This window comes from Dermacentor andersoni, chromosome 1 (genome assembly GCF_023375885.2).
Source record: "Dermacentor andersoni chromosome 1, qqDerAnde1_hic_scaffold, whole genome shotgun sequence".
Lineage (NCBI taxonomy): Eukaryota > Metazoa > Arthropoda > Arachnida > Ixodida > Ixodidae > Dermacentor > Dermacentor andersoni.
Genome location: NC_092814.1, coordinates 336,311,561 through 336,322,187, shown reverse-complemented (window position 1 = coordinate 336,322,187; position 10,627 = coordinate 336,311,561). Strand labels below are relative to the sequence as shown.

Genomic DNA, 10,627 nt, shown 5'->3' with positions numbered 1-10,627 from the left:
GACGTTTGGGCGAGTTAGTAAGTCATATCCACATCCCTGCTTGTTACCGTCAAAACCGCGCTGTTCTGTTTCAAAAATGTGTTACGAGGCCCAAGACCCCTCAACCGAGAAAGAGAAAGTGAGCTGCCCACGAAGCAGCGGCAGGGGCACTCTCCAGACCGGTTCTAGCACACAGTCGATAAGGGAGAGAGGAGGAGTTTCTATTTCAGTCGCGGCCGTTGCCCGCTGTCGTTCAGCTGACACGCAACAACCTCTTTAGCGGATCCACTAGAGAAGGGAAGACGTTGAGCGGTTGACAACGCCCTCGCCCTCATAATCTGATTGGCGCGTCCTTGAAAGCCCGAACGCGATTCTCTGTCTAGCTTTGGTGCAGAGGCCGGGGAGTGTTTCTCTCCGACTAGGAGCGGACGACAGCAAGCGATGGCAGCAAGCCAGGAATGCTCATCGGCCTCCGACATAGATGCGAGAAAGTTTTACAGGCGCTCGTGCGCGCCCGAAGTTTCGGAGCCGGTCACGGGCCTGCTACGCGGAGAGCTTCCCGCTTGGCTACAAGGTAGGCTTTTACGGAACGGTCCGGGACTGTCTTCAATTGGCCCCGATCGCTACAACCACGCATTTGACGGCCCCGCTCTGCTGAGGCAATTCACCATAGAGAATGGCCGAGTGCTTTACCAGAACCGCTTCCTGCGAAGCGAAGCATACGTGCGCAACCGGAGGGCCAACAGAATCGTCGTCTCCGAGTTTGGAACCGTGGCGCACCCGGACCCTTGTGCCACCGTATTCGAACGGGTGGCGTCGTATTTCTCCATGGACGCCACGGACAACGCTCTGGTGAACGTGATGCCCGTGGGCGACGAGGTGTACACCCTGACGGAGACACCTCACATGACTCGAGTGGACCCTGCGTCACTGGAGACTCTGGAGAAGAAAACCTTGAGTAAAATGGTGGCCGTGCACAGTGCCACCGCCCACCCACATTTGGACCCCGACGACGGCGCTACGTACAATATCGGTACGCACGTAGGTGCGCGTCATTCCTTCGTGCTTGTGCACTTTCCTCCCGGCGGATCCGAAAGCTCGGTGGACCGTGCCAGAGCCGTGGGCACGATACCGTTGCAATCTCGCATATCCGTGCCGTACATCCACAGTTTCGGAATGACCGAAAAGTGGGTGGTCGTGCTGGAACAGTCTCTTTCGATGCACCTGCCCTGCATGTTAGCGTCGAGGTACCTGGGCTACAAGGCGCACATGAACTCCCTGAAGTTCGATGCCAAGAAGAACGTCCGCTTTCACGTAATGAACAAGAAGACGGGGGAGCTTCACCCCGCCGTGTTTGAGTCCGCCGCATTTTTCACTTTCCACCACATCAACGCCTTCGAACAGGGCGACGAGCTCGTGGTCGACCTAATATGCTTCGACGACGACAGCATCATCAGGAGCCTCGACTACACGGTGGAAAAGCCCGTCGTGTTCAAGATGGGACAAATGCGTCGTTTTTCGCTGCCTCTGAATCGAGGCCCGGGCGAGCGTGTGATCATCGAGTCCCGGGAACTAGCCAAGGGCAAGCTGCGCGGGGAACTTCCTAGAATCAACCAAGGCCGCAATGGGAAACCATACAAGTACAGCTACAGCCTCAGCAACGTCGAAGGCGAAGAACACAGGGCATTCGTCTCCAAGCTCGATGTCACTACGGGCGATTGGCTGCGCTGGGAAAGGCAAGGGTGGTTCCCCTCAGAACCTGTCTTTGTAGCGCGTCCAGGCGCTGTTGAGGAAGACGATGGTGTCGTCCTGAGCTCCCTTCTGCACGAGGAGAACGAGAAGAAGCTCGCTCTAGTGGTATTGGACGCGAAAACATTCAAACAACTGGCCCTTGCCGAGTTTGATTGCCCGTCCTCAATTCCGGCAGATTTTCACGGATGGTTTCTTCAGCTGGAGATGTAAAGAGCATTTCAAACTGCAATATGCGCTTTTATCATAGTTTAGCCTTAATATAGCGGTATAAAAGGCAATTCTATTAATTAAAGTCATTTTGCTAAGTGCTTACGAACAACGAGCTTGTGATTACGCTGCGCAGTGGTCCGACAGGCTTCTGAAAAAAGGCTCAGTAAAGGATAGTATCATCACATCGATATTCTTTACTGACACCTCAGAAATGCGCAATATCTTCATGCTATGTCTGTATTAGTACGTCGCATTCACTTACCATCGCAGTAGAGGCTTAAGCAAGCCTTCAAACTTCCGATTCACAGCGTTGTGTATTCTTTTTGTATTCTTTTTTTTTTGACAGATCAAGTAATTTTTGAGGCCAAGTAATAAGCAGCCGTAGTTTGCAGAGCGCACATTTTTTTATTTTACAGTTTCTGGATGTGAAAGAAACAACTACACGCAGTAGCACGAAGTGTCATAAGTGGTCGTAAGGAAACAGGTTACTGTGGTAATTTTATTAAATATGGCCCAGTCAGTTAAATCATCACCGCACGCCCGAAATCTTTAGCAGAAGTGCCTTCACTAGTTCATTATCTTTGTTTAAGCGGGGCTCGGAATTTTAAAGAAGATTAAATGCCCGAATAAAGAGAAATTTGCTGCAGGATGTCGTAATTCTGACCAATGTGTGTCGGAACAGAAGGAAGATATAGCCAAAACGTTATTTATTATTTTCTTTCATTGTGAAACAAATATTAGCCCGTATCTCAGGGGTCCGTGTAAGCGCGTATCTCTGGCAAGGATAGTGCGTAGGCGGTCGAGCATTCCACTGATCCAACCCTGCCGCTCGGTGCATTATAGGAGGTCGTCATCGTAGCGAAATCCAGGGCTTGCTCGCTGAAGAGCTTATCATTTCATTTTCTACGAGTACTATGCTTCGTTACCAAAGTTTGATCGTTCGTTTCAGTTCGTTTTATCTGGACAGCAGTCTCGCATTTCGGCGAGTACACTCGATGATGAGCTGCTTCTGAGATCATGCTCATTGCCTTGACTCAAGGCACTGAGCTTAATCTCAAAATTCACTTATTGAAAAAAAATAAATACTGTTTTTATCTGTACTTCGCTTCGAAGAATTTTCTACTCGAGCCAAAACGGTTATGAACCGTTGCGGATATATATATATATATATATATATATATATATATATATATATATATATATATATATATATATATATATATATATATATATATATATATTCATCCCAGAGCAGAACCGGAACGAAACTAAGAGAGAGAGAGAGAGCAAACAAGGGTAGGAAAGGCAGGGAGGTCAACCAGAACAGCATCCGGTTTGCTACCCTAGACTGGGGCTGGGGGAAAGGGGAATAGAAAGAGGAAGAAAGGGAGAGAGGAAGCACTGAGTACGTGTGGGAGCGACACCATACACAAGGACACTATAAACGGTCTGTTAAGCCCGTGCACTTCAAGTACCGCACTAGTGCACGAATCGCTTTTCGAGCCAGTGACGGGTGTGGCCACGGTCCGAGTATCTTTGACTCGGTGAAACATCTCGAGTCCAGTCTGCGTAAAGTTGCCCGCAGAGAGAGGCGTTGGACATCGTAGCGAGGGCAGGTACACAATAGGTGCTCGATGGTCTCCTCGCACCCACAGGAGTCGCACATCGGGCTCTCGGCCATTCCCATACGGTAGGAGTATGCGTTCGTGAACGCCACTCCCAGCCACAAGCGACACAACAAGGTTGCTTCGCCGCGGGGAAGGCTAGATGGCAGTTGTAGCCGTAGCGTGGGGTCCAGTTTACGTAATCTGCAATTTAGGCCACTTGAAATCCAGAGATCTTGAAAACCAGAACGAAAAACATGTCGTTCTGACACCCTGATTCCGACTAAATTTCGACAGGCCCCCTCGAGTTAGCTGCGTTATCGTAGCTCTCTTTGAGTACAAAAAGTTCCACGTCAATTCCAACACACAAACAACATTCTGCGGGACCAGGCATTCTATCCTTTTCGATATAACAATTGTTAGCTACACTCGCTGTGAAAATAATTCGCTTAAAACTTGACGCAGCTTTTTGTCACCGATTTTTTGGAGCACATACGCTACTGTCATATAGTCATGCTCCTTTAGCAACCGCTACGAACCGCGTGTGATATAACAAACCAGTCTTTGTGTACCTGGCAGACAGTGCTTCATCTAATTTTTTCCGGGCACGTTTCTTAGATTCACAATGAACTTATGTTGATGTCTGTAGCCAGGAAACTTATTTTAGGGACCCTTGGATTTAAAGGTCATTTACTGTGTTACTGTGTAGATAGCGTCGATCATGAAGAAAATGGCAATGTTATACTGCGGTTTTCAACACTGAAATATGACGTCGTTCTAAAATTAACTTCCTTTGCTACTGATCTCGTCCCCCAGTTATAATCGCTATCTGTTTGTGCAATTCCTTCATTTAACAATCTGCGTTCGTTACCTTCCTGTCGGGATCGCTTTGTCACAGTGGGCCTCTTCGATTATCCGTCCCTGAGAGCACCGGACTGCCCGAAGCGGGGCTTCCAGCCAATGAGCATTGCGTGTGTAGCTTCATAGGCAGTCCAGTACTGTCAGATACGGATATGCGAAGAGACCCACTGATACGCGCATGTCGGTCGTGGTCTGAAAATACCACCAAAGGAAGGAAACGCACGTTTGATCATGGGTCGGACTCACTTCTGCGAAAATTACCAGACGCATAATGCTGCATGACCGCAGCGGTTGCCCAGTGGTTATGGGTTGGGCTGCTGAGGCCGCGGGTTCGATCCAGTCCGCGGGTGCCGCATTTCTACGGAAGCGATGTGCACAAACGCTTGTATAGCTAGGTTTAGGTGCACGTTAAAGAACGTCGGGTGCTCAAATTTAATCCGGAGTTCCCCACAATGGGGTGCCCGTAAACAGATCTTAGTTTTTCATGTATCACCCCAGATTCTTTAATAAATAATGCTACATAGTGCCTCAATAACTGTCACATATATCACATATATAACTGTCATTGTTCGTTGCAGGTGTTTAACCACATGAGTTTTTTTAACGGAATTGACAACCAGTCTTTATGATACCCGCTTTTTTAAAATTCAGCGGGAAGTTTACCGGTCAGAGTGCTGTCAGGATTGGGGGCTCAATCCCGTCGCTCGTGATCCGTTGTCAAGATTGGAGTCGGGCATGAATTAGAAGGTGGCTGGCCCATGCCGTCGTCCAACTTATTCACGCTGAGGACGTTGATGAAGGGAAGGACTGCTTCTCATCGAGAACGAGGAATATGGGTTTATTTACAATATTTATATCAGTCTAACATGACTGTTTGAGAAAGTACATCAGTCTAACATGACTGCTTCAGAGAGAGTGTCAGTCCAACATGACTGCTCAAGAGAAGTGTGTCGAGCATCCGCACAACAGCAGTTTTTAAACACTCGGTCCTCCGGCGATACAAGGCGGCGAACGTTCGTTTCGTCAACGCAACCTAGCCGCCTCCCGCAGGACGGCCTACGCACACAAAGGCACACACGTTCCAAAACACTCGGTCCTCCGGCGATACAAGGCGGCGAACGTTCGTTTCGTCAACGCAACCTAGCCGCCTCCCGCAGGACGGCCTACGCACACAAAGGCACACACGTTCCAAAACACTCGGTCCTCCGGCGATACAAGGCGGCGAACGTTCGTTTCGTCAACGCAACCTAGCCGCCTCCCGCAGGACGGCCTACGCACACAAAGGCACACACGTTCCCATGTCCGGAGCCGGCGCCAGAGGGGCCCCGTAGCACTCGGAGCCGTTCCGGGTAGCGCGTTGGGGAGTTTGGGAGCAATAGTTGGCCCGCCGAACTCATTCCGTCACAAAGTCGATTTAGTCACGCTGTGGCTAGAAGTTGGCGGCGAAGCTCCCGGTATCTTGCCCTCATTGTCGTAAGTGGGTGGCAATCTTTCACGGCAGCTGGCCATTCTTAACAGCGCCGGGAGGTTGCCTTCATTGTCGTAAGTGGGTGGCAATCCTGCACGGCAGCTGGTCATTCTTAACAGTGCCCAGTCCTTCAGTGGTAACGTGGAAAGCTTCGTGGAACATTTCTTATTTTAATTTTTTTGCATCCGCAGTCGTGATCCTGTTTATGAAGTCGTACACTGCAAATAAGCTGGAACCATCGATAGGTGAGTGTGACAGCAATCTTATGCCGTAATTGGTGGGAAGCTGACAAGTGGAATACCTAGCTTTAAGAAATTGCTATTTTATCTGTCAAGTAGATGTTCATGCGATCACATTTTTCATCTCGCTGGGAAACCACAGAATTTGAGGCTCTCGCTCGCCATCTCGCACGCCTAGAAAGCGACTCGTGTGCCCCGCCATGCAATGAGGGGCGCCATGGCGTGCCACGGTTCTATAGTTTCACTCGCTACCGCGAAGGCAGCGCCACTTGTTAGCGCGGTGAACATTTTTTCAGAATGTGATATGCTTAGAATCTGACAGATCGCGGTCGGTCTTTCACAAGTTGTCGACGATAGTCTCCGCTCGTGTTCCACACGTCATAAGCTCACCACCGCCTACCACCCGCAGACTAATGGACCCACAGAACGCCTGAACCACCAGCTCATCGCGATGCTATCCATGTACGTTTCAACAGGTCACCGTGATTGGGACAAAAGTGTGCCTTATGTGATTTTCGCATACACCTCGTCCCGCCACGACACCGCCGGCTTTTACAACTTTTACCTCTTGTCTGGCCGCCACCCCACGTTGCCCATTAAAAATGAAAAAAATATGCGGTTTTTGCGTGCCAAAACCACGATCTGGTTATTAGGCACGCCGTAGTGGGGGACTGCTGAAATTTGGACCACTCAGATTATTGAACATGTACCTTACACTGGTGCGTTCGCATTTCGCCCCCATCGAAATGCGACCGCCGTGACCAGGATTCGATCCCGCCACCTAGTGCTTAGCAGCCCAACACCATAGCCACTAAACAACCTCAACGGGTCACGTTGCCTTTTGAGACACTCCTTTCATCAGCTACGCGTGCTTCTACAGAATATGCCCGCGACGCTGCTGCTTGGGCTCAAACGGGACGCACAGGACCGTCTCTCTGCCTAGTAGCTGTCTAAAAAGGCCCGTTGCAATAGCAGCCAGAGAACCGTTCACTTCAAACCAGACCCATTGGTCCTTCTTTGGACGCCTTGCCGCCACGTCAACCTGTCTTCGAAACTTCTCTCCGCTACTCCGGGCCCTACAAGATTTGACACCAGCTCACCGAGGTCACATATGAGATCGCCCCGTTGGATGGGATCTCGTCACCTTCAGTGCCCTCCCAAGAAGTCGTGCATGTGTCCCGTCTCAAGCCGTACGTTTCAAACCATTCCTTGCCTAAACTCCCAGACGGCGCTCTGACAGCTTGGGGTCATATGTTACAGGCCATTTTCGCATTCTGAAGAAGGCACTCAGCAGGACGACGAAGATGGCGGTCGAAAAAGCACGTTCGTGGTTATTGTTAATCTGCCACCTCGGCTTGGTCTGGCTGTATCGCCTTTGTGCTCTTTATGCAATGATAGCGAATCTCTGCAACACTTCTTTTTGACATGACGCCGTTTCATGATTCAACGGAAAAGATTTTTAGAAGAACCCTTTCAAAAGCTTAGCTTAAATTTGACTCTTCCTGTAATTCTTTGTTTTAGGCCTACCGTACTGGGTTACAGCCACAGGAACGTTTGTGAAGCCCTCTTAATCTTCCTGCGTGAGACAAAAAGAATTGCATGCTAGAATTCTTCTTAATACTTATTATGTTCGCCAAATTCTTTTTACAGCGAAGCTGTTAAGGGCTACTTTCCCCACTATCGTGTCCACGTGTAGAAAAAGATCCCGGAGATAGTGCAATGTCGGGCCGTTCCGTGGCGGAGGTGAAGCAGGCATTAAGCACTCCCCATACGGGGCCGATCCCGAAGATAACGCAATGCCGGGCCAACCCGCGGCATAGGTGCAGCTCACCATTAAGAGGCCCACATACACAGCTTCGTTGATCATCCTTAACAGAGTGGAAGGGCACTGAATTTTTTACGTAATACTTGGATAAAAAAATCCAGGGTTCGACAGAAACCCGTCTGGTCGGGAAAATTCATGGAAGGAAATATCAAGCGCCGGCCACGTTGAAGAAAGAAAAAGGACGTTTCGGCCCCACTTCGGGAACCTTGTTCACAAGGGATGGATTGAAGTGAAAGTTGGTTATATACGCTTTAGGGTGTGACGCAATCATCGGGTGTATAACGGGGGCAGGTTGCCCAAGTTGCGATTGAGCATGTGTGACGCCGTCTGGATATGAAGGGATTCCGATAGAGCCTTGCCGTCGTGTTCTTTTCTTTTTCAATTATCTTCGCGCTATCCCAGTCGATTTCGTGAAGAGAGGGAGAGAACCCTTTAATGAAAGGCAGAGATTTTAGCCGGCATATAGACATTACTGACATGCTACTCTGCGTGGGGAAGGGAATCGGGGAGAGAAAGAGATAACACTGCGTGTTCAGCCAGCCCGTTTGTTGCCTCGTGCTCGCTGTTGACATTAGAGTTATGCTATTTCAATGTTTTTCCGAAATCGCCCGTTTCACCGGTGTACACATGTTCGAAACCAGCGCAAGGAATCCTGTACACGACACCCGAGAACTTCTCTTTTGCGAGCTTGTCTTTCACCGTCACCGTTGCGTGTCTGAGCTTGCGCGTAGGGACATGTGCGACGTCAACTTCGTACGACCTAAAGATTCGGGACAGGCTCTCGCTTACGCCGGGAACGTAAGGCATCGGAATCCTTTTCTTTTTCTCCTGTCGCTGGGGCTGTTGTGATACCGCGTGAGCTAAGCGATTTTCGACAGTTATGATAACCGAACTGGGGTAGCCCGAAGACAATAAATCACGGCGTGTGGTAGCTAGATCAGCCGTGCGGTCCTCCGGGCTTGAGCACAGTTTTTCTGCACGGCGTACAAGTTAGGCGACTACCGACTTCTTGTGACAGATCGGGTGTACGGCACTGAAGTTGAGGTGCAGGCCGGTATTTGTGTCCGTTCTGAATACATTAAACTACATTGCGTTTTACTAGGGTGTCTAGAAAAGGTAGACGGCCATCGTATTATTCCTCTGTCGTGAACTGTCCGGTTCTATGCTACTGAAATGCAAAAGAAATGCGCTCAAAGCCGTTTGTTTAATCACGGAAAAGCAATCGTATGGGTACCGAAGGAGTATCCTTGGACGTGGTGTGAAGTTGGAGAGGGCGCGAGACTATAATGACTAGTAAAAAAGTACAAGCACTCATGCACTAATTTCTCTTCTGCGAAAGATACGCCCCTGTTCGCATGCAAACAAACTAATTTTCGCAGCATATCGGCGTAGTAGTACTTGCTGTTGGGCTTGTTGGTGCAAGTCTCATAAATAATAATGAATCTAGCTCCAAAAACATGACCACAGAAAGTCGCGCACATAACGACAGGACGAGTGCTTTATATGTCGTCGTCATGCAACTAAACAACGTTGTCGCTAGTGTTCACTTCGACTCGCCAAGGGGCGTCTAGTGCCGTGGTGGTTTCTTTTACCCCTCGACACAAGCAGGGGAATTTAATTTTGGATCCGCACGAAGCAACCGAGTTAGGAGTGAATGGCAAAGTGTCGTGGGTGTATGATCGGCCCCCACACATAAATATTGGGCCAGTTATTTTCCAAGTACTACAGAAAGGTAATACCGGCGAGCCACGTCCACTGCCCATATCGAAGATCTGAGAGCTTGTCTTGAGCGTAGCTTTGTAAGTCTGTGCAACCTGCCTTTGAATTTCCCGTATATGAAAATGACAGGTGTCCGTAGGTTAAAGGGGAAATGGCAGATCTGAAAGGCGAAATGGCGGGCCTTGCTATGGCAGGCCGGGGGAAGGCCAGGCGACGGACCCCTGTTCCCGAAAGTTCACACACCCGTCAAAATATTGACACCACTCCCAGTGACGACAGGTGCAGTAGAACGAAGTTTCTGGGCACTGAAAAGTGTAAAGACTTATTTGCGGAACCGCACGACTGAATGGCGGCTTCATTGGCTGGCTCTAATGGTCATTCACTGGGTGCCAATCAGCGTCGGGGAAGTTATCCCAGCGTGAATTGAGTACCCTGGACTATATGTATATGTATACACACACACATACAGACTCTTGTAAGCTCTGCCACCCTCTCTCTACCACGTAGCCGGCTTCCAACACTTCACGCATATACACTTGTTTCCACTTTGACACTCCTAACGCTAAAGCATTAAAACGATGCTTTAAACAGACAGACAAACCACAGCTGCACATGTTTATTTCATCCATGTTTAATACACCTTCGCAAGTCTAGACGCCATTTATGTCAGAACATATCAAAGCGCAGTAAACATACAAGAGCCAACCATAAAGCGTTTTGGACCGGGTAAAGAGCACGTGAGAAAAGGACAAGTGAGCGAACGACAACACAAACACTTGTGTTGTCATTCTTTCACTTGTCCTCTTCTTACGTTCTGTTCCCCCGGTCCAAGTATGCAGCACCAAATTAGCCCAACATCGATCACTCATGGAGTTCATTAAAGCGTTCGTTAATGTATGTATTTAATTCGGTGTTCCACTATGAGACGTACAAATCAGTGGGCCACCCCGAATCAACACGTTGTTTGAAT

General features: G+C 49.2%; 1 pseudogene; it reads left to right on the top strand.

Moving 5' to 3' along the window:
• Nucleotides 1-382: 382 nt before the first annotated feature.
• LOC126516466 (beta,beta-carotene 15,15'-dioxygenase pseudogene) lies at nt 383-2,039 on the top strand (annotated as a pseudogene).
• The last annotated feature ends 8,588 nt before the right edge of the window (nt 2,040-10,627 follow it).